The sequence below is a fragment of the Xiphias gladius genome, chromosome 20 (genome assembly GCF_016859285.1).
Source record: "Xiphias gladius isolate SHS-SW01 ecotype Sanya breed wild chromosome 20, ASM1685928v1, whole genome shotgun sequence".
NCBI classification, from domain to species: domain Eukaryota; kingdom Metazoa; phylum Chordata; class Actinopteri; order Istiophoriformes; family Xiphiidae; genus Xiphias; species Xiphias gladius.
The window spans coordinates 25,121,766-25,144,988 of NC_053419.1; the positions used below are offsets into that span (position 1 = coordinate 25,121,766).

The 23,223-nt window shown below is 45.4% G+C and overlaps 1 long non-coding RNA gene across 3 annotated transcripts in view; it reads right to left on the reverse strand.

Annotated features, from left to right (window-relative positions):
* The window catches only part of LOC120806058, a 96,391-nt gene extending 75,293 nt beyond the window's left edge, over positions 1–21,098 (reverse strand). For all 3 annotated transcript variants that reach the window (XR_005709629.1, XR_005709630.1, XR_005709631.1), the window contains exon 1: positions 20,713–21,098. This is a non-coding gene — a long non-coding RNA (uncharacterized LOC120806058). The remainder of the gene's footprint in view (positions 1–20,712) is intronic.
* Between the last annotated feature and the right edge of the window lie 2,125 nt (positions 21,099–23,223).

Sequence of the window (23,223 nt, forward strand, 5' to 3'; positions counted from 1 at the left end):
GTGGCGTCACATTCCTCGCTTCCTGTTGCTACACCGAGCGTCTTCATCGTCCTCAGCGGTGGAAACGCGGAGGGAGGGGGAAGGCTGCCTTGTTATCAAAGAGCCTGTTGGATGGTAAACACAAAGTCATTAACCTGCGACCCGGCTGGATGGCAGGACGGGGGAAGCGGGGGTCTGACTGTTTGGAGAGGAGATTCCCCCGAGTCTCAGGGAGGTGTCAGGAGGAGATGGACTCATCAAATTGGCTTTACCATCAGAGTGATACTGAAGCTGGTTAAACTGCTCGGATCCCCATCCGTGTTCGTAATGTCCCCCGGAGACGCCGCTCTCAGAGAGACGAAACCGGGAGGAAGGAGCGAAGGAAATTAGAGGAATAATCTGAACAAAGCTTCATCAGATTTGATGTTTCGGGGTTTAAAGAATGAGGAAATGTCGCCCGATGACTGAGTCATTTCTGTACAAAAACACGTAACGGACACGTTTGATGAGGATTTTTTTTTTTTTTTTAAGAATTGTGAACACGATATGAAGCTAAGTGGAAGTCATAGTTACTCTGTTCATTTCAAGTTTTTCTTCCCACCTTCGACTTGAAACCTTCAGATTTATCCAGGACATGAGATTCATATTACACAAAGTAAATCATTTGATTATTATTTGCTTCAAAGACTAATTTATAGACACAATCTAAAGTCCCATCTCTGATGGAGCTGACACTGAGGATTCAGACCCATTTTGATCGTACCCCGACTCCACCACAGTGAGCAACATGAACCGGTGCGGCTCGAGTCCCGGGTGGAGTCTCGGTTCCTCACAACCAGCCGTAGCTACGACTAAAAAACACTGAGGTCACGGCTTCAGCTGACTTTACATTCTGTAACCAAAACCTCACACGTGGTGGAAATTTTAGTAGGTCGTTACACCACCTTTAGACCCAGTGTGATAAAGCTTGAGCAGTTTTCCTGGCAGCGTGGAGGCGGCTTTAAACCAGGAGTTCGCCTTTCAAACAAATTAGCCAAAAACAAATTCATTTACAGGAAGTATAACGGATATCGGTGCTAACCTTCGATTCATTTCCATTCCATTTGGTTTTTGATGGTTCAGTTACATCAGGTAAAGACCAGTGTCGCCTAAAATGCTTCTCGGGATTTATCCCGGGAACTCACATTTCTAGCAACTGCTGTGCTGGTGAGAAGTATGAATGGTCCTTTAATGACAGATTCCTCTGAGTCATATAAGGCAGGGGCCGAACAAGACGGACAGACAGGAAGCAGAAAGTCGGGGCAGCGGTACGTGAAGAGCCGATTTGAGCGCCGTCTCTGGTGACAGACTGCTGTCTCCGTGGCGGTGAGCTTTAAATGGTTTCTCTGTCAGGGAGAATGGAGGGGATAAACTGCACTCTCCAATCCCCAGACCCATTTAGGGAGCAGATGAAAAGGCAGACGGACAGGCTATACATGTTCCTCCACTTTTATTCAGCGCCAGCCAGCTGATAAACAAAACAGCAAATATCCACTGCATTTTTTGACAGCCACTTTTCACCTGCCACTCCACATAAAGACGCCGCCGGCCGCTTTTCTTTTTCCCCCCGTCGCTGTCAATCACGGCTCGGCCTCCCTGATCGCTGCTGCTTCGCGTCTCCTCTCGCTCTGATCGCGCCCTGACAGCCCATTAATCCAAATCAGCAGCTGAAAATAATTATTGCATTATGGGAACAGTAGTCATTATTTAGAACATGATTAAATGTTTCCGCGTCTATTGACTCGAGCCTCTGTGATTTATGCATTTGTTTAGTCAATAGTGTAGTTGAAATGATGTCATTAATTACGTATGGAGAGTCCAGGAGCTGCCTCCTCCTCCTCCTCCTCCTCCTCCTCCTCCTCCTCACATCCTGACAGATGTAAGAGCAGGAATCAGAGCTTAGGGAATTGCACGGTCCCACAATCTATCTCCAGCTCCATCTTTACGCTCTTTATCTCCCATTTATATTCTCTCTCTCTCGCTCTCCTGTCCTCTCCTGTCCTCCCTCTCTCTCCCTCCCTCTCTCCTCTCTCCACCTCTCCCTCCGTCACCTCTCTCTCTCCCTCTCTCTATGTCCCTTTCTCCCTCTCCCTCCCTCTCTCTCTCTGTCCCCCTCTCCCTCTCCCTCCCTCTCTCTCCCCCCTCTTTCTCTCCCTCTCCCTCTCTCTCCACCTCCCTCTCCCTCTATCTCCCTCTATCCCCCTCTCCCTCTCTCTTTCCGCCCCCCCTCTCCCTCTCTTTCCACCCCCCCCTCTCCCTCTCCCTCTATCCCCCTCTCTCTCTCTCTCCCTCTCTCTCCGTCTCCCTCTCTCTCTCCCTTTCTCTCCGTCCCCCTCTCCCTCTCCCTCCCTCTCTCTCCCCCCTCTTTCTCTCCATCCCCCTCTCCCTCTCTCTCTCCCTCTCTTTCCACCCCCCCTCTCTCTCCCTCTCTTTCCACCCCCCCTCTCTCCCCCCCCCCCCTCTCTCCCTCTCTTTCCACCCCCCCTCTCTCTCTCCCTCTCTTTCCACCCCCCCCTCTCTCCCTCTCTTTCCACCCCCCTCTCTCTCCCTCTCCCTCTCTCTCTCCCTCTCCCTCTCTCTCCGTCTCCCTCTCTCTCTCCCTTTCTCTCCGTCCCCCTCTCCCTCTCTCTCTCTCCCTCTCTCTCTCTCCCTCTCTCTCCACCTCCCTCTCTCTCCATTCTCCTCTATCCCCTCTCTCCCTCTCTCTCCCACTCTTTCCACCCCCCCCTCTCTCTCCCCCTCTCCCTCTCAGTTAATGAACTTTTAGTCCTCAGCTGCAGGTTTTTAGTCTCCATTCATCCTGTGTCTGAACAGCCTTGTTTACAAGGTAAAAACAAGCTTACGGGACTCTCTTTTTTTTGGAGGAATAACAAATTGGAGTAATGCCACCAGAGCTCCGAATATTCAAGCCTCTTATATGAAACTCATCATTTGTGTGATTCACACTCAAGCCAAGTCAGAACAATGTGAGGACGATTCTGGTCAAAACAAAAATTCTCTAGCCCTGACCTACGGTACCTTTAAACTGACCTCACACACCTTTAAGCTGCTTTTAACTCCTACCCTCCCCCAAGCGAAGAGTAAATACTCAGGGGCTTGACCCGGCCTTGTATCTGCTTGGGCTCAGCTGCTGAACGCCACGGCCCACTCAGTGGTCCGGCCATCATCCCTACTTACCTAGCAACACTAGTTGTAGCAGTAGTTACTAGTTCTATCGGGAAATTTACGCTCTGACCTCGTGCACCTGCACAGTGTTCTTGAATCCTATCCTCACCCCATGACCAGGCCTTATGTCCGGTTGCATCTGCTCAGGTTGGGCCACGGCGGCCGGCCCAGCGTCACTCCCTGCTAATGCAAACAAGGCAGAATCGGTGTCACATTAAATTGAGATCACGTTGAGTTCTCGGCGGAGACCGGGTCTGTATTACAATTAATTATGCAGCAAATCCAATTCAAAAGGACTCAAAAAGCCCAACCGGGCTGTATGTCTTCTAAATTTTTAAATTTCAGAATTAGAAAAATCTTTGGAGAGTTTTATTCTGTCACTGCAATTTAAACTGATCATGTTACTGAAGTTCAACTAATGCCAACTTTTGCAAGATTGCTCAACATTTATATGCACACACTTCGTCTGAATGTTGCTGCAATGGCAAAATGTAATCAAGAGTTATGGCGGTTTATGTAAAATAAAACACCCTTAGGACCAACGGAATATGGTATAAAATATAATGATAAATAAAAGTCACAGTGCAGAAGTAGAAGACGACCTGAGGACGACAAGATTGGGAGCTCAGACATATTTTATGTACCAGCTTCGGGGCAAACGGGACTACATTTTTGGGACAAAAATATTTTTTCCAAAAATGAGAGCAGAGGCAAAGTTGTGAAGGAGCAAATGGCCGTGGTCCAGAGATGCAGATTAAGAAAAGCTTCTTTTTTAATGTTACTATCCCTGCAGGTCTGTTGGGGTCTGATCTCAGAAGAAATTCACGTCTATTTAACCAAAAACAAATACCATCAGTGTGCAGGTTTAATCAGTTGACCGAGCAGCTCGATATTTGGGATGTCAGTGTGGAGCTCTTAACGTAGCCCAGTAAAAAGTAAGACCAGCTCGGGCCCCCCCCCCCATGTCAATACAGTGGGGTCCTTATCAAAGGCTGCAGGAAGAAATGATCCAGAAAAGTGTTAATTCAAATCACACACATCAGTCTTCAGTCTTCATGTAACAGGCTCCTCAGGCTCTCTCCATCCGTCCATCAGTCCATCTCGCTGAGGGATTCCACAGTCAGTTTGTGGGCTTAGTCAGAGGTCAAAGGTCATCCACCATTCCCTGGTCGACCCTCCCCTGAGTAATTTCCATTTTAATGTCACACTTCCAATCTATCAAAGCCGTGACGGACATCACACAACGGGTTAAAGCCCCCTTCCCCTGGGCTCTGTTCCTTCACCCCGGTGACTGTTTAAGATGAAACCTCTCCGTTTTCCGCGCTGACAGCTGCTGCGCCGTCAGAGGCTACAGCAAACACCCGCTCCCACTTTTACTGTAGAAGAACGCGACGCTCGGGTTTTGGAACCCGCGCGGTTTATAGTGCAGATGTGGATTCAGTTACGGGCTAGGCTGTCGTACGGGCATCTCGCTCAATAAACGAAGAAAACCTTTAAACGACAGCAACGGAGCAAATAATACCAGAGCTGAAATATTTAGTTCATTAACCGATTAGTCAGTTGCCATCAGCAGCTATTCTGAAAATCGTTTCTCAACGGACCTTCGATCAATCCTCAAACTGACACCTACAAAACCAGAGAAACGGATACGAAAACAGAGCAAAGCAGCAAATCCTCACATCGGCGAACATTTGGCTTTTTTCTTTGAGAAATGACAACTAACCATTAATCAAATTGCAAGATAGCTGCCAATCAATCACGAAAGCTTGGTGCTAAGTGGCAGAAATATTATTTTGCGATGTGGGAGAACTACACTGAATGTTTAACGAAGAACGTTTTAACAATTAAGAAAAGCTCGTTTCCATAAGATTGAGTCGTTTCCTCAGAGGAATAGGATGCAGAATGATGTTCCTGTTAGATGATAAAAATCCAAATATCAGCGTCCATGTGTGGTCTCTCCGTCACAACCACAACAGCCGGGCAGTAAGGTTTTAATGACTTCACATCGGGTCACGCGCACGCCGGTCCGGCTTTCAGCGTGTGGCGACCTGCTGACTGGAGATCTGCTGCTTCACACGCACCATCATTTCTCGCTGTCAGTGTCGGCGGCGGGGGAGGAGGGAAACCTTAGCATGTAGTGTTGATGTTTCACAAACAAAATGATGTTTTCAACATTGTGAGAGATGGCTGGTTCCAGTCACTGCATTCCCCTCATGCCTGACTTGGGATATTAATGCGCCCCAGTAACTGTTAATTTCACTTTGGAGAAGTGATTTATGGGCAGACTGAGAGCAGAGGCATAATCTAATTGAGATCAGAATGGCTGTTTCTCACACAGTCACGCCTGCACCTTCCAGATGGGGCACCATGATTAATGCATAATGAGCAAATAATTCATGAAATTAATAAAAAACCATTCTTCTGCTCTTCATGGAGGGAAGAATAAATACAAATAGGAATCAAAGTGTTTCTGTCATTTTTTTCTCTGAATGAGTTTCTCTTCTCTGCACACTTGAAGGGAGAGCAGCAGGCAGCACAATCAATGGAGAGAAGCAGCATAATCAATCTGAGATTGGACTGTCTGTACGCTCGCTTTATAAAACAATAAGGAGCAGCAGGGAGGAGGTTTCTGGACCATTAAAGTCTTCGTCCCGGCGTCTGCATCGTTCAAATCACAGGGCAGGAAGGAGCCTCTCGGTGCTGCCCGACGAGAGCCGAAACCCGACAGCGGAGGTACCGAGGCTGTTGTTATCTACGAGGAGATGACGGTAGAGGAATCGGAACGGGAAGCGGGTTTTAGAGGGCGCGGAGATCAATAAAGCGGGACGCAGCAGAGGACCAGATGTGCATCGGCAGAACCTCCGACTCTGTCGTTCCTGTTCCACGGTCGTTTTCGTCAGTTTACCTGCTGATTATTTTCTCGATCATTTTGTTCCTTTGTGTTTCAAGTAAAAGTGAAAAGCGCCCTTTACAGCTTCACGAAGGCCGACGTGACGTCCTCGAACGTCTCGTTTTGTCCGACCAATGGTCCAAAACCAGAAGATTTTCCAGTGACGATCACGTCTGACAAAGACAAGCGTCAAATCCTGACATTTAAGAAAATAAAACCAGCAAGTATTTGGCATTTTTGTTTTTTTAACTCATTTGTTAAATTAAATTTTTTTTAAAATGACTAAAACAATTATTTGATCAAGAAAATAGTTGCTGATAAATTTTCTGTCAATTCACTAATTTATCAAGTAAATGTTGCAGCTCTAGTCCAGAGGATTAAATAAACTGAAGTATTAGAAAGGACCATTCCAGCGTGTCTTTGTCAACATAACGAGGAGACGTTTATAACGAATGTCTCAAATGTTCACACCGACCATATCTATAAAATGTTCACTGACAACACAGACGGGCGACAAATTAAAGCAAAATGCTGGCTCTTTTTTTATTACTGATAAAACCTCTGCAGTAGAGTCACTTCCTGCACAAGCAGTGACAAAAAGCAGCGTGAGTTTCCCATCAGATCAGACCTATTAGGATCAGGGATTACCGAACACTTTATTTTATTATTGCGTCCCTTTAACTAACATTCAGACCATGTCCGTGTCCAACTTCAATCTTTCTCCATTGTCCATTTTTTGAAAAAACTGTTTTTCTTGCCGTGCATCCAGAAAATGTTATCCTGTTCATAAATATTGAAATCTTTTCTTCTTGTTTTCACTTGATCGTTTATTGTTTCATATCATATTCCACCGGTGGAAGGCATTTTTCATTTGACATAAACTGCCACGATTCTTGAATGCATTGCAATTGCAACATTATTTAGAAGCACATACAGAATAAACCTGAAGAATTTCAATCCGGTGAGGTTGGTGAAGGTAAAAGAAAGACGGTGGTCTTGGTTAATTATCGAAAAGGTCGGGTCCTGTTTATTTCACTAACATTAAACCAAAACCCTCTTTTGATAACATTAACCATCCTGTAGTTGCCACAGATATTACAGAAGGCCAGAATTAAAAAAACATGACAGTGTCTCTTTAGAGAATCGGGGGTTTTCAGAATTGTACGATATCAACATCCTCGTTTGGCGATAGCGTTGCTTGCAGTTTTGATATAAAAAAATTGCCGACATGATTTATTATTTGATTTATTTAAACTTCTTTTTTCCCGGTTGCAGTTTCTCAATTGTGAGGATTTGCTGGTTTTCTGTTTTCAGTCAAAGTAAACTGAACACCTTTGGGTTTTGGCCCGCTGGTCGGACAAAACGAGACATCTGAAACTATTTCCTGACATTTTAGAAACAACACGAAGAATCGACTGAATGCTAACCGGTACCTTTAAGGACATGAAACTGCCTAGATCCCCTTGATCAGCAACAAATGGATAAATGTGATTTAGAATCATCATTAGAATATGTGAGAACCGGACATTAGCCGTCTAAGTGTAGCCGGGAAGATGGATGCTGCCTGAAAAAGGAAGATGGTGAAAGAAGTGGCCGGTTTATCGATTGACAAAACTATAACGTTTTCTGCTTAAACCAGCAGCTGCTTCTCTGTCGGGAAGGATCCATAACACTCAACGCTGACACCTTTCTGGAGAATATCCTCTATTGATTTCTACATAAGAATTCATCTTTCTGCATTAGAACACACTGCACTGCACATTTCCAACAAAGACCAATCAAGTATATTTATCATTATTTGATTTATGTGTCATCATCGAACGGGGGCCGTTAGACGCGTCTGCGGGGTTAAAGTGTCTCGGCGGTAATGAACTACGTCTTTAATCTGGAGGCCGGGGGGGTGGGGCATTACATCACAGTATTTATTTGCTTAGCATGACTCCTGGCTGCACTGACCTGCATAGCTTATGTTACACACATAACACATTTACACAGCTGGAGCAGAGAGCCGTGAAGCCGTTCGCTCGCATCAACTGGACGAGTGTCAACAGTTGGAAAAAGGTTAAAAGTGCCTCTTATCGCTCATGTGGGAAGTGTCCCATATCCTCACCAAGTTAACCCCGGCCTCAGCGCACAGGGCTGCAAATCTATCCGCACCGATCAGCTCAGGCAATAACCAGCCCTGTCTCCTAGAAAGTAAGTTTATACACCGCTAATCTGGAACAGCAAATACACTCGGAGGGAAATGTAATGCTGCCAGGATTAGGGTTTTTTTTGTTTTATTTAAATCAGGAGTTCTTGACGGGAAAAAGAAACCAAAAATCCTGCAGACTGCCCCTCACTTGAACTCACTTTATTAAGGCAACGTTTCCATCCCGAGACCTTCGTCAGGCACAATTCCTTCTGATGAAGTTCCGTCCTTGAGAGGTGGAATCTGAAGGTTCCTCTTCTCACAGTGAAGCCAATCACTTATCGTCAGTGTCGTCGTTACATTGGAGATTTTGTAACGTCTAACTGTGACGGGCAGAAAATGACAGGATGTTAAAGTGGGACTCTGATCTGATTCCTGTTTACTCACATGCTCCAAGCGTTTGCTGGAGGTTCGTGTTTTTTCGTCCACGCGGCTGAGACGAATGAAAGCTCAGAATAGGGAGAGTGCTGCTGACTATTACTGCGACTCCATGAGTTGTTTTTGTGTTTACATTTTTCAATTGGTCCAAGGTGATTTACAATAAGCACATTCAAACTAAAACGGAGCTAGACGTCATCAAAAATGGGACATTTTTTGAGCTACGGGATTAAGTCACATTGATCTTGATCAGGCAGAGAAAGACGCGTTTCATTTCTCTGTCTTCGTGTTTCACCTTGAGCTGTTTCAGCTTCTGCATTAATCTGAAGGCATTCACTTCAGACCTGGGTCACTATGAAATACAGAAATCTTTAGGCCGCAGTATAACAGAAAAGAACTAGCTCACACCGCATCTGAAGGACAAAGTGTTTCTAATAGTTCTTCCGAACGCCAACCCTCGATGGTGGAGTGAAAAGATGGCCGTCACGGAGGGGGGGGGGATAATTATTTAACAGATGGAGATAACACGGCGCATTTTCAGACAGACAGTCTCTCCTGGAAGACATTCATACTGTTGACCTGGCCTGTTCACACGAGTGAAATGATAAAGTCTGAGAGACAAGTTGAAACCCTGCGTACTTTGACACACTATCACACCTTAGCACAGGGTGAAAGCAGCACACTGACGCCTCGACAGGTCTGAGGTCAGCGTCTGCAAGTTATTCACTGACATCACATTTCATTCGTTTCCCTACAATATCTGCACGGAGCAACTAAACCGTGATGAAGGTTTCTGTGGTCCCGTTTAGAGAAGCGCGGCCTTGGTTAAGGTTCAGGACAGACGGTGGTCTGCGGCGTGGGACAGGACGAGTTTACTCTATTACCTTTAACCTAACCGTCCACACAGGAAGGTGCGGTACAGGAAGGTTACACGTCCTCGACCGGACGAAAACGTCGCCACTGAACATGATCCTGGCGGCGCAGACATTTCCCGCGTTACGTGTTAGGCAGGACAAATTACCAGGATATAAACATAATTTCTAGAAGTCCCGGTTGCAACGGTATAAGTCTTTAGAGTTGGAATAAATGCTAAGAACTTCATCAGTGACGTATAAAAATGCTCATATTCCTCGCGAAAGTGATCGAGTCCACTCAGGGTCTCGGAGTCCCCCCTCATGATGGTGGACCCCGGCTGAAACGAAGTCCCACGGGAGGGCAGCGATTTCAATTTACTTAGAGAGCGGGTGTGCACTTCTCTCTCAATAAATACCTGAGGATTGGATTGGACACACTTAAAGTCATTGGCTGTAAATGAGAGAGACTGTGAGGTCAGCAGACTTTATAGACCCATTATAATCTGCCTGGGAGCGACCCAGTGCAGAGAAATGGTGGGGAACATGTGAAGCGCAGCGTTCAGCCTTAACACTGTAAACATTTCCACCAAACTGAATTATTCAGGCCAATCGTCACGTCGGTTCTCACAGGCTGGGAGGGAGGTATTGAACCAAGACGAGCCCCTGTGGGCTGATCGAGATGATCAGTGCATAGATTGATTCCCCACAATGCTGACCAACCGGCACTGTCTGTGTGTGTGTGTGTGTGTGTGTGTGTGTGTGTGTGTGTGTGTGTGTGTGTGTGTGTGTGTGTGTGTGTGCGTGCGTTCACTTCACAGTGAGAAACAGGCTGAAACATCAACAGCTGCAAAATTCCACAATTAAACTGGAAAATTGTAACTTCAAAATCTCATTATCATTGTCTGACGATGATTTTCGCTGCTCAATGGCTGCACGCTGTGTTGGGAAAGTGCTTATGTGTAAAATGGGAATCACAAGACGGGTAATTTGTCAAAAAGTGTGATTCGATTTTTGCATCTCTGTGTGATTTGTGAGATCCGACTGTAGAAACACCAACTACAAAAAACCCCCACAATATTGATTTATGAATTTGTCATGTTACAGAGTTAAATATACTTTAAATGTTGTCGTTTTTAGTGAACCACATTTATCTGATGGTTCTTGTTACTTTACAAATTAACATTTTATATATAAAAACAAGTAACAGGACACAGTAAACTACCCAACAGTATATTAGTGAGTAAATTAAATTAGAAAATGAAATTACAGCTCTATAAAAACACATCTCACAACTTTCTCAAGGTGACGACATCACATAGTTTGTTTGTATTTGGGACTCTCACTTAATAATTGACAAATAGTCCATTATCAAAATTATTAATTAGTTATTAAGTGTTAACTGTCTAATAGTCTCAGCACACGTTTTATTGATACTTTTACTTCAGTAAAGGATCTGAGATTTGTGCCTGGACGAGTAGACTGACCCTGATGCCCAGAGTCTCTTTGTGCCTCTGACCCCCCCCCTTGGTCTCCGTCTCTGGCCCGTGGAGACACCCCCACAGGGGGCCCCTTTGTAATCCTATAAAGTGGGGAAATACCAATTTGTAACAATTTGTCTCACAGCGGTGTTTGGTTAGAGTGCGCTCCGGTCGGCCCTCCCTTCAACCGGCCTCCACGCAGTCACCAGGCAGCTCACTGCCCCACTGCCGCTCAGCTGCATCGGGGGCCCCTAGAAAGAAACCCATGTCTGTCTGCAACCCTTCGTCACCGGCTTCGTCGCCGAGGAGTTCAACAGATCGACTTTTCATTTTCATTTTAAGAAAGGGCCAGAGATAAAAAGGCTGAGAAGCCCGGGTCTGAATAATCCCTTCTGTGAAGCAGAAATGTGTTCCTTCTTCTTTTCTGTCTGTCTAATCATCTCGCGAGCCCTCGTCTGGGGCCCCGAACCCCGGTTTGCAATGAGAAGAAATAACAAACACTGAACGGACCGTGTGTTTCTGCCGCTGTGACGTGGATCCGACTGTTTTAACGTCGCTGCAGTGAATTCAGAGCTGTTCTGAGGAAAAAAGGTTGGAAGTCACCAGGAATAAAGACTGATGCATCAAGTAGACGGGGCAGGACTGCATTTGTAGGATTAGAAATTGGATTATTGTATCAGCTTAAGGACAGATGAAGAATTTATAATTTAATGATAAACAAATTCTAATGATAATGGCAGAGAGAGCAGCGAGATGGACATTCTTAAAGGAAACCATCACAGAACTAAATACTTAAAGATCGATCCATTTTCCCTTTCAGAGGCGGGGTCACACACACGCACACACACACACACACGGACTTGTTCCGCTATCCCTGTGGGGACTCTCATTGACATAATGCATTCCCCAGCCCCTCACCCTGACCTAAGCCTGGTTCTAATCTGAACCCTAAAACCAGGTCTGAACCCTCAAACAGCCCTTTGACGCTGTGAGGACCGGACAAGGTGTCCTCAAAACGATGGTTTCAAACCAGAATTTGTCCACGCAAAACAGAAAGACATGGACACACACACACACACACATACACATATACACACACACACACACACACATATACACACACACACATATACGCACACACACACACACATATACACACACACACACACATATACACACACACACACACACACACACACACACACACACACACACACACACACACACACACACACACACTTTCACAACTTCCTCGAGTCCAATGTGACGTCTCAAATGTCCTGTTTAGTTCAACCCACAGTTACCGTGATATAAAAAAGAAAATCATGAACTCCTCACATTGGAGAAGCAGACACCAGGAAATATTTCGCATTCAATCACTATTGTTGCCTGACAAATGACTGAGACAATTCACCGATCATCAAAATAGTTGCCAATTATTTTTCTATCGATCGACTAATCGACTTATCGCTTCTGCTCCAAAATTTAAAAAAATTAAAAAAAACTAGCTGACCGGAGCGAAACCACAACAGATGGTTTGCTTGAACTGGTTGAACTGACCCTTTAATTTCCTAATTTTCTTTGATTAAGTAATAGAAACCTGTGTGTGTGAGTGTAATTGCCAGGGAGACTGAGGAGGTTTATTCAGCTTGTACATTATCTTAAATCAACTGCAGTCGCTCTGCTCCTCATTAATGAAGAACAACAGGAAGTGTTCTCTCACACAGACATGAAAAACCAAAGACTTGACTTGGCCCTGCTCCTAATCACTCTGTCTGAGGAATTTGCACTAATGGGGTTTGGACTGTTTACCTCATAGTATGTGAGAGGAATCAGGATGTTACAGGCTGTGGCTCACACCATCACTGTGAGTGCAGTTTCATTAGCGCTGCATACGGAGCCCGCCGCGGTTAGCAGATCATTTATCTGTACGAACGCGAGTGATTTACCGCCGCTCGTCCTGTAAGCGTTTATGACCGAGCCGCATTTTGGTTCCCCGCATCCCTGCAGGCTGGAGGTGACGGGGTTAACGGGATCCTTCAGCTCCTGAGTGAAGAGACCGAGGCGCCTCCTCCGCCGCTCGGGGTGACATAACTAAAGAGGCATTAACACCCGGTTGCGACATCGCTAAACAAACGGCGGGGCCTTGGCGAGCATGGGAAAACCGCATTATAGTCCTGCGGTGAATTGACAGAGAAAACAAGGCACAATTTGAGCCTTGTGTTGAGCGGCCCGTCTCTACCTCTATCTGCACGGAGCTGACAACTTTCTATCATGTCTACCAACTTTCCCAGGCAGGATCCGCTCCATAAAAGGGCCTTTTCCTGCGTCTGAGCTCATAAATCAGAGCGGCAGGGTCGAGGCTCTCCAACGCCTCTCCCAGCAGACACGGCATGTTGACACTGGTTCTGTCTGTTCTCCAACAGCCGTCCACATCTCTCCGGTGTGTGTGGAAACCGCTGCACTGCATATCTGATAAAGCCTGAATGCTGTGGGAGGGAGGTGGCATTCGCTGGCTGCAATCGATTACACAAAAGATCCTTCAGGGAGTCCGAAATAGAGACCGAGGCGAGAGTTATGATAATTGTTCACATTTATCAAAAACAATGAAACTGCCCGAGCTCGAGCTGTTAAACTGTGTGGTGGGAAAAGCACTTAAAGGGATGACTGTGGTTAATTTTTAATCCCGCGGAGCCAAATTTCAACACATTTTCAGCCCTGAAATCACCCACTGAGAATCAACTGAGACCAGCAGCTATTTACTGGGTTGTTGATTCAGTTGCTTATTGTGAGGCAGGACCCTGTTTCTGCCCTAAAACTGGTTCAGAAACAGATCTCGGCGGATAATCGAGGATATATTCTTAGCCGTGTTGACGGGAGTGTCGCTGGGTCCACCACTCTGGTCCAGACTAAAACCTCTCGACAGCGACAGGCTGGACTGTGATGAAATTCTGTGCAGACGTTTATGATCTCCAGAGGACGGATCGGGACTCTGCAATGCGAGTGAAACTGAGTGTGTGCAAATGTGAAACATTATTTGGGGGCGCGTTAAACCGTCAAGAGAACAGATTTCACAGTTTGCAGCTTAAATGACTTGATAGTCGGTGTTAGTATTGTATGAATTCACTAACCACGACGACGTGTTTCGGTTTCAAATTCAATGACCAAACATTCTGAGTTCGGATTTGCACATTTGTCTGCCTTCTCCTCCACGGCAGTGGCCGAGGCTCATGGGTACTGTAGTACTGATGGGCCATAATAACAACGTGAACCTATATGATTAGGGCTGGATAAATCAATAAATAATTGAATAAATATGATTGATTGTGCTTTTCATTCGAATGATCCAGTATTGAACACCTTTAAAACCCTGAGCTGGTTCTTCGTATTGGCTCCTTCTCTCGCTGAACGTGGACATCTCTGCCAAATGTCCCGTGTGGTTCAGTTAGAGCTGCGTGAAGTGTAAGATGTCGACTCTGGAGCTTATTTTAAAGAGTAGCGTAGACGGGAGCCGCCGTGTGAGCCGCCCCGAGTCGCTGTGAGCTGAATGGGGAGCGAACACCAGCTAACATCTGTCTGCACATCCCAGGCTGACGTCCTGTCAACGCAGACGGTGCAGCTGAATCAGGGAGCAGACTTTCGGTTTCTGTCCTGTCTGAGCTCACGCTCATCGTTACAGTCAGCCGAAGCATCTGCTGCTGAGCGTCCACGAGTAGCTGCGTTATTTAAAATATGCAGAATGATGACGCCCTGGTATGTGGGGCAGGTTTTTGTTCTATTATTCTCGCTCAACCGTTTACACACGTGGGCCGAAAGAAATATAGATGTGTCATGTTTTATTAATTTTGCTTTCTGTCCACAGTCTTATAACCAAAGCGTGTTTCAGTTTTATATTCAAGGAGACGACAGTGTTGCTCACTTGTTGAATGTAGAAGAGGTTTAGATTCCCCAGGATAAATTCTGAGAAGCCCATTACACAGTATTGGTATTTACCTGATGAAACTGAATCCAGAATCAAATCAAATCTGGAGATCAATGCTAATATCCAGCCCTACAGATGATAGCTACATTATCCAGAGGAATCCTGTGTTCCTGTGCTCAGAAACATTGAGAAGATTTAAGAAAAATTGGTATTTCCATTTCAAACAAGGTAAAACGCTCTCTATGAAACACACATAGGTGTAAAACTACAACACACTTTTCTGATTTGTTAAGTGTCTCATCCATCATTACAGCAGAAGGGTACGATAATTACTTACATCCATTAAAAGAAGCAGCTGAAGCTGCGACGGACAGCCGCGCTGCCATTAACGTCACCGATTTGGAAAAAAGTTATCAATACCCACACATATTGACGGAAGTGTCCAGATAAGATATGGGCTGAGTTTTAGTGCAGGCTCCCTCTTTAAGGCCGAGGCAGGAGCGTGAACTCCAGCCAGCCTCATTTCACCCAGCGCTAATATCCGAAATGCTTCTTATGACCTACTTATGAAGTCAGCCTCAAAGAATCTATTGATCTGAACGCCAAATGATTTGATGCGTCTGTGCCGAATCAGGGAGGACCGGGGAGAAAAGAGCGGCTTAAGTGCATGGGGGTCTGCACCTCCCTTTACTTTCCTTATGACCAGACACTCCCCCGGGTCAAAGGTCAGAGGTCATTAACCCACCCAAGGTCACCCCGCATTAACATTGCACCAGAGTTAATTTAATTTCCAGACAACAAAGCTTATGCACAAAAATGAAATCCTTTTAAACAGCAGTAGATTTTGAACGGCGACGGGGGAAAGCTAATCGAATCAACGTCTGATTTAACTGCCAAAGTATTTTCCTCTGCGTATTTAATCAATACTTAAGACTCATAATAACCCGGGTCAGTGGCGGAGAGATTTCCATAATCGATGAGAAGAGGTTCTCAAGTTCAGCGGGGTATTGTGCTCTCCCTCCCTCCTCATTTTTCATAGAGTTATTTATTGTCAGGGTGTCTGTCAGATGGCGGAAACACTGCAGGATGGCAGCGGTGCGCTCGTTCCGGGGGACCCCGTCCACCCGAGGTCACCGTCTGATCCCTGCTGCCGCGGACCCGAGTTCTGGTCTGACCTGACTCACATGTGAAGTCCTTTTACTGCCCTTTCACAGTGTTAAGACCTGCCATTTTAGGGAGGCCACCGGCTCAGTCACATATATTTGCGTCAGTGAGGAGGGGGGCAGTTATTGAGACCTGGACCACAGGCAAGGACATCGGTGTTACTGAGGGGACTGACCTTCTCATGGCCAAAAGTTTAATGACATCTCATAAAAACTCTGTTTTTGAGCTCCCAATCCCAATCTGAGTTAAATAAATAAAAATTAAAAATAAAAAAAAGCCTGAGCTGGTCCTGATCTTGATCCTGTATTTTGGCTCAGGACACTTTTGCTTTCATTTTCATTTCAGGGTACAGAACATTGTTTGTCATCACATCTGTTACTGACCGTCAGCCGTTCACGGCAGCTTCTCGCCTACAAGCACCTACGATCTCTTAAATTAGTGATCTGGTTGTTTTTCCGTATACCCGATTTATATTCTGTGTGGGGCTGCAACTATTGATTATTTTCATAATAGATTACTCTACAGGTTACATTCTCAATCCATCCATCCTTCGGTCTATAAACTGTCAGAAACTAGCAAAAAACGTCCATCACAACAAACTACAGTAAACGGTGGTGTCGGTTAATGTCTTGTTTTGTTTGTCCAACAGTTCAAACCCCAAACGCCTTCATCCTACTGTGACAGAAAATAGAAAAACAGAAAATACTGTAATTTGAGAAGCTGGAACCAGTTAACTTTTTCCACTTTGGCTTCATTTTGTTCACAAGCACAAAAATAATGCACCCAAAATAAAAAGGTCACTGTTTTTTAACCCTTCTAATCACAGTCATAATCCTGGTCTCCGTTGAAAGGAAACTCTTTAAATTTTACAACCAAGAAGTCAGAATAAGCAGAAGAGACACTGAACCAAAGTTACAGAAGCACAAACGTGGTGGAAATGTCAGGTTTTTGCCATAAAAAGGGGAATCTAAGGAATCTAAGGAGCTTTAGTGTGAACACACTTTGGAGCCAGAAGTCTGAACCGGTTCTGCGTCGACAGCTGCTGAAGTGACGTGAGGATCCTAAAACGCTTTGGAGCTTTCAAACACTGTAGAATTAGTCCAGGTTATGCGAAGACCGAGTCCAGTAAAGACCAAAAGAGACCTGAAGCAGCTCTACCAAGGCCAAGGTGTCCCACGGGTGGGCCAGATGTTTTAATTTATCAAATGACAGAGTGTCAGCCTCCGGCGAGTGTCCTACCTACAGACTCCTCTCAGCATCAGGCCTTTAGTGCAGAGTGAGCGGCGGGTTTATTTTTTAAGAAATAAAATCTGTGCGTCGTATGTCAGCGTGACAGACTTAATACTTGATCGAGTGTGTGAAAGAAATAGCAAAAACTTTCTTCCTCCTCCTCCCCGTAGCTCGGCTAAGAGCAGCCCTGCTCCCCAGCGTGATTAAGCACCACACATACAGTTACCTCCAAATCCTTGACTTGTTTTTGCTGAGCACATCCCACTCCACATCTCCTTTTGATTTTATTTCATTTTGTTCGATTTTACGAGAGCTTGTAAAACACATTTTGATACCCCGAGCTGTTAAAGTGTAAAGAGCCTCAAGAAAACAGCCCCGTCACCGGCCTGCCAATAAAAAAATGAAAACTCATTTAAGCCGATCGAGGTGCAGCTGTGTGTCTGCGGTCAGTCAATAAACCAAACAACGGGCCGGGCAGGTCGGATCAGGCTGAGCGAGCGTCCGGTCGAGACAACAAGGTCACGGCTGAATCCAAACGAAAGCTTCAGACACCAAGAACAATCCAATTTAAATATCAATACGCTCTCCTCTCACTCAGTGTTATTTGTTAAAGTTACAATCATGACCTCTGTTTGACTCACTGTAACTGAATCGACTCAACACCACTGCTTTAGAAATACTCTGCATTAAAAAACTTCACCCAAACTACACAAGAAAAACACATTTTCTTTGAGGAGAATTGGGGCAGTCTGGTGTTATTCTGGATTTATTGCTGTCAACAAATCTCATGTTCAGACCCAAACCAAGTGTGTCGGTCCATCTCTCAACACTTCCCGACTTCTCTCCTCAGTCTGTGGCTCTCAGCTCTGAGCCCGTTGATTCCGACTGTAGACGTTGAGTCTTTACAAACGGCTACAATCAATATTTTTATACTAACCAAAGTTTACATTAGTACCAACAGAAATCACCATCGGAACTCTGCAGCTCCCACCACTGCTTTGGAGCTTTACAGTGAGTTTCAGCTCATTGTTTCTCCGTTTACTGCTCTGGTTCAGGCTCACCGCTCTCACGGCGTCGTTTTCAGAGAAACAGCTGTAGTAAGCCACCGTCCAGTACCTGCTCGGCAGCAAACAGCAGACGGACCCAGCCAGAGACCAGCTGGTGAACACGGTGGAGCATTTAGCAGCTAAAGAGCCAGATGTTTCCTTAAGGAGCTGGTGGAGACCAAAACCAGAGCTAAAAGAGGGGGAGTGCTGGACCTAGACTCATCAGGTGACACAGACACCAGATCCAGGTGAAGGATCATCATGTTGCTCTGTAACTGCTAGATGTGGAAATAATCAGCTGTTTGAACACAAGTTCTGCATCAACTTAAGCTGAGGATATGTCAGTGATGTGTTCACTACTTCCTTCTGCTGCCCCCAAGTGGTCAAACAGTCAGTTATTGTAGGATCTCTCAAAATGAGTTACTATGGCAACGTCTCTACTTCCTTCCTTACTTCTACTAAGACCTTTCCCCAGATTATTACTGCTCACAGTGCTTGGGTTTGGTGACACCAAAAGTAAATGTCTCTTCTCTCAGACTGATAAGTAAAGAAATGAAATGTCGAATCTACAGCTCTGTTTCAGTCCTGGAGAGATGCTGGTGTCAGAGAAAGGAGAGCAGCAGGAGCTGAAGCTATTTCCGGTCACCAACAGCGTCATCTGACCTTGTAACATCTGAAAAGTCCAACACAACTCATTTCATTTATTTCGCTTCATTTATTATTAGGGGGTTGTGTTTTCACCCGTGTCTGTTTGTCAGTAGGATTACGCAAAAACTACTGAACCGATTTGCACCGAACTTGATGGAGGGACGGGGCCTGGCCCAGAGAAGAAGCCATTACATTTTGGGGCAAATCCAGAGATTTTTTTATCACTTTCCTTGACATTGCGAGATAGGGCATTTTTTTGCCTTGGCGGAGGTTCGTACTCTGCTGAGTGCCAGTCTAGTTCGTCTCTTTCTGGCAACACACAGTGATCGACATCTCTGTAAATGTGCCAGGGCTAGCCAGCTGTCTAATTGTCAGCTGCAGTCCTTTGCTGGAATGTTTTGAAACCAATGAAGTGATGGTTCAAAAGCACAGACCGAGGCAACAGGACGCCTTAAAGACTGCAACAGCGGCCACTTTTTGCTCTAATTGGGCAGTAAAATATATGAAAATATGAAAAATGGCGGTATCTCAGAGTTGTGAACTGTAAGGGAGGCACAGAGGGAGATAGGTAAGGCAAAGATACCGTGTGAGGTGAAAGGGACAGGTGTTTACATATGTTCTGAAAACAGGAAGTTAGTTATTGTAGTTCAGCTGTTGATCAACATGATCACACTACACAGTTCATGGAGCCAGTTAAGGTCGGCTACTTTAAAACCCTCAGTGTCCGACGGCCGTAACTGGTGTCAAAAATCAGAGTCCTGATATCTGAACACACAGGCACGAGACACATATTTTTAGACTCATTTCATTCATTTAGAGTTTACACTTGGCAATCACATCATTATCTCCGACGTCCATCGCAAATAAACGTCTGTAAAACTGCTTAGAAATCACAGAAAAAGACGCTCCTTATGACTGCCGAACCTGGTTGATAATCAACATGTTTTCAAGTTTTCTTCAGTGTCAAAATAATGTATCGATAGTTGTCATTACAACTAATGTTACATAGCAGAGAGGAACTACTAATAATGAATTCGGCAAAGTCAATTGTCCAAAATGTAAATAAATACAGGCTAAACAACTAGGATGACCACAAAACCCCAAATGGAAGTTAATATTTGAGTTAGTTTTATCATGACTGGTTGGGTTCTAGGCTCTGACTGGGTTATACAGAAGACACTGATGAAGAAGAAGAAGAAGAACAGCGCACAAGCCATGCACAGCAACAGGAAACACCACTACCACCATCACCACAACCAACAACTACACCACCATCACGACCACCGACAACTGCACCACCATCACCACCACCGACAACAACACCACCATCACGACCACCGACAACTACACCACCATCACCACCACCGACAACTGCACCACCATCACCACCACCGACAACAACACCACCAACACCAACAACATCAACAACATCAACACCACCACCATCACCACCATCACTGACAACACCACCAACATCAACAACACCACCACCACCATCGCTGACAACACCATCATCACCACCAACAATCACCAAAAACACCACCAAAACAACACCATCCACTATTCAACACAGCTTAGTAACAGTGATTATAACCATATTTTGACACATGCAGAGCAGCAATAAGACACAAGTCAATAACCGTTGATTTTAATAAAATGTTAATATCATGCACCAACACATGAGCCATGCAGCGCAGAGTTGTGAGACACAACAACAGAGGACCTTACCTCATTTCCCGGTCGCTGTCGGGCCTATCTGTTCTTGAATCCAGCGCCGGGTCCGGGTTCACACCGGTCCCTGGTTCACGGGCCTCCTAACGTCAGTCACACTGCGGTGCTAGCAGCCGCGCTAAGCACTTAGCATCGCCGTTTTTCGCGGTAGCTTAGCGGCTACCAAGCGTAACAAACCGACCCCACCGCCGCGGACACAGGCGCTAACTTCCGGACCAGTTAACCGCCGTTACGACGACAAAGTGCGCAGACGTTTCGCCACCTCCCGCAGCATTTGGCCGGCTCCTTGGACAGCTCCAGACCGGGGGACCTGCCCTGTTCGTAGCCTCTCTCCCCGCCCTCTGTGGGTTTCTTCCTCACCTGCTGCCAATCACACAGGTGTGACTGACCGACCAGTGAAACGTAACTATTACTCCGTCATTATGTTTTATTATTTTTTTACATCTTACTTTAGACAGAAGTAAATGATTAATTATTAGCCAAACTCCTCACTTCCGCCTCTGTTGGACTCAAATGTTTTGTGTGAAATGTTTTTGGCGGTTTTGAGTCCATTGACCGTTTAGCTGCTGCGCTTCCTTCATAAGAATTTTCCGGCGCGCTAACTGTTAGTTGTTAGCTCAGTTGCTAACAGGACGACAGTTCACACAGTTTATTCAAAAGATGCGTTTGTACCATTGTCTCTCGTCGACTGACTGTCTAAAGATTCAGTCGGCGGCGTTTAGAGCAGCGATTCGTTTCACTGGTTGAAGCTAAGCTGCAGTTTTTTTGCATCTAGTTGTGTCTTTTTTTTGCGTCGTAGCGTATTGTACTATATTAGATTAGATTAGATTAGATTATGACCTGCTGTCGGAGTGAAACACAGTTTCAACACAGTTAGGAGACAGGAGCACATGCTACAGATTCCCGACTGGCTAGCATGTTAGCGGTCAGAACCCAATATTTCCCCAGGATGCGCGGACAAATTTTGCGTTAACACTCTCTTGTGTGACCGTGCCTTGAGTCTTAGGGCTATGATGGAGCAACACAGCTAATAAGCTACAACAGCTTCCTCCATTTTGGACTATATTGGTCAAAAGCGCAAATTTGTGTCAAAGTTCACAACAATTTAACTCAACACAGATTTACTTTGCCGCCTTAATCAAATCCATTAATCGAGGCGATTCCATTTAAATGAACTTTGGCCGCGACATTTGGCTGATGTGACCGTGGTTGTTATCTTTCACATCAATGACAAAAACACCTTATTGACCCGAAAGCGGATTTTCCCGTTGACGTAATAGGAAGATGAATTCAAACAAAAAGAAACACTCCGTGGCTCTCAAACCCAGCAAAGAAGAGCGAGAGACGGTTTTGGAAATGAGGAGGAGAGTTGTTCTTACGGCGGATCACTGATGTAGTCCAGATGTGCGGTAGCAAGTGCACCAGCTTTGCCCCGATGGTCGCAGCGTGTCCTTCAGCCTTCAGCAAAAGCACCCGAAGAATGTGGTAAGTTTAAGATATTCACCTAAAGGCCTTTTAAATGTCCGTTCTCTCTTATTCCTACAACATAATATGGTCTCCTGCTGAGACCTGGCAACATTTCATGCGAAGGGATGTTGAGCCTTACTTCATTTTTCATCCGCGTGCATTATATTTAATGTTGTTTCCGGTCACAGTGAAAAGCTTGTCGACGGTCACATGTGTCATACGGTCTCTGTAATGGAGTGACGGACGCCCCCAGAAACACATTTGGGTAATGTGATGGGGTGCTCCCTGTTTATCATGTGATGCAGTCAGTGGTGGTGCTGAGGAGGAAACTCATTGTGTGGCTAATTCACCAGCTGCATTTGTCAAAACAGGGATCTGTATGGAGGCTAATGATCCACGTGAAATTAATGACTCCATAAAATAGAAAAATCCACCGTCCACACAAGCATGACAGGATCCTCTGACTTTGATAAACCGTTAAATGACAGATAATCAGGAGGGTGGGGGCTCATCAGTCCCTGCCCCACTGGTAGAAGGTGAGTCCTGATGTCTCTATGTGCTCAAAATAAGGAGGCTGCACGATAACAGAGGGGACGTTATAGGGCGGGACAGCGTCTCTGTTGTACTGCGTTCATATCGACCGAGGTCTAGGTCTGCTGGTATTTCAGAATTTTCTCCTCGTCAACAAATCCCGTCCCCTACTAACAAGCACCGTGTCTGTATCAAAGCCTTATCTATTTTATTACTGTATTAAAAACACATCAGTGAGTCACACTGTTGCACATGTTCCTTCATCACCATGAACACACACACCGCAGTTTATTTAGAATCTCACACACACACACACACACCGTCCTGCTGCCCCAAACACTCACTACAGCGCCAAATGTGGCCTAATACGCCGATGAAAATAGTCCCCAGCAAAGCCGCTGTTTGTTTGATAAAAAACTCCAGTGAGCAGCTGTTTTGGGAAAATAACTGAGACTTTTTTTTTTTTTAAATGAAACTATACTGTATTTGTGTCCTCAAAGGACAGTTTAA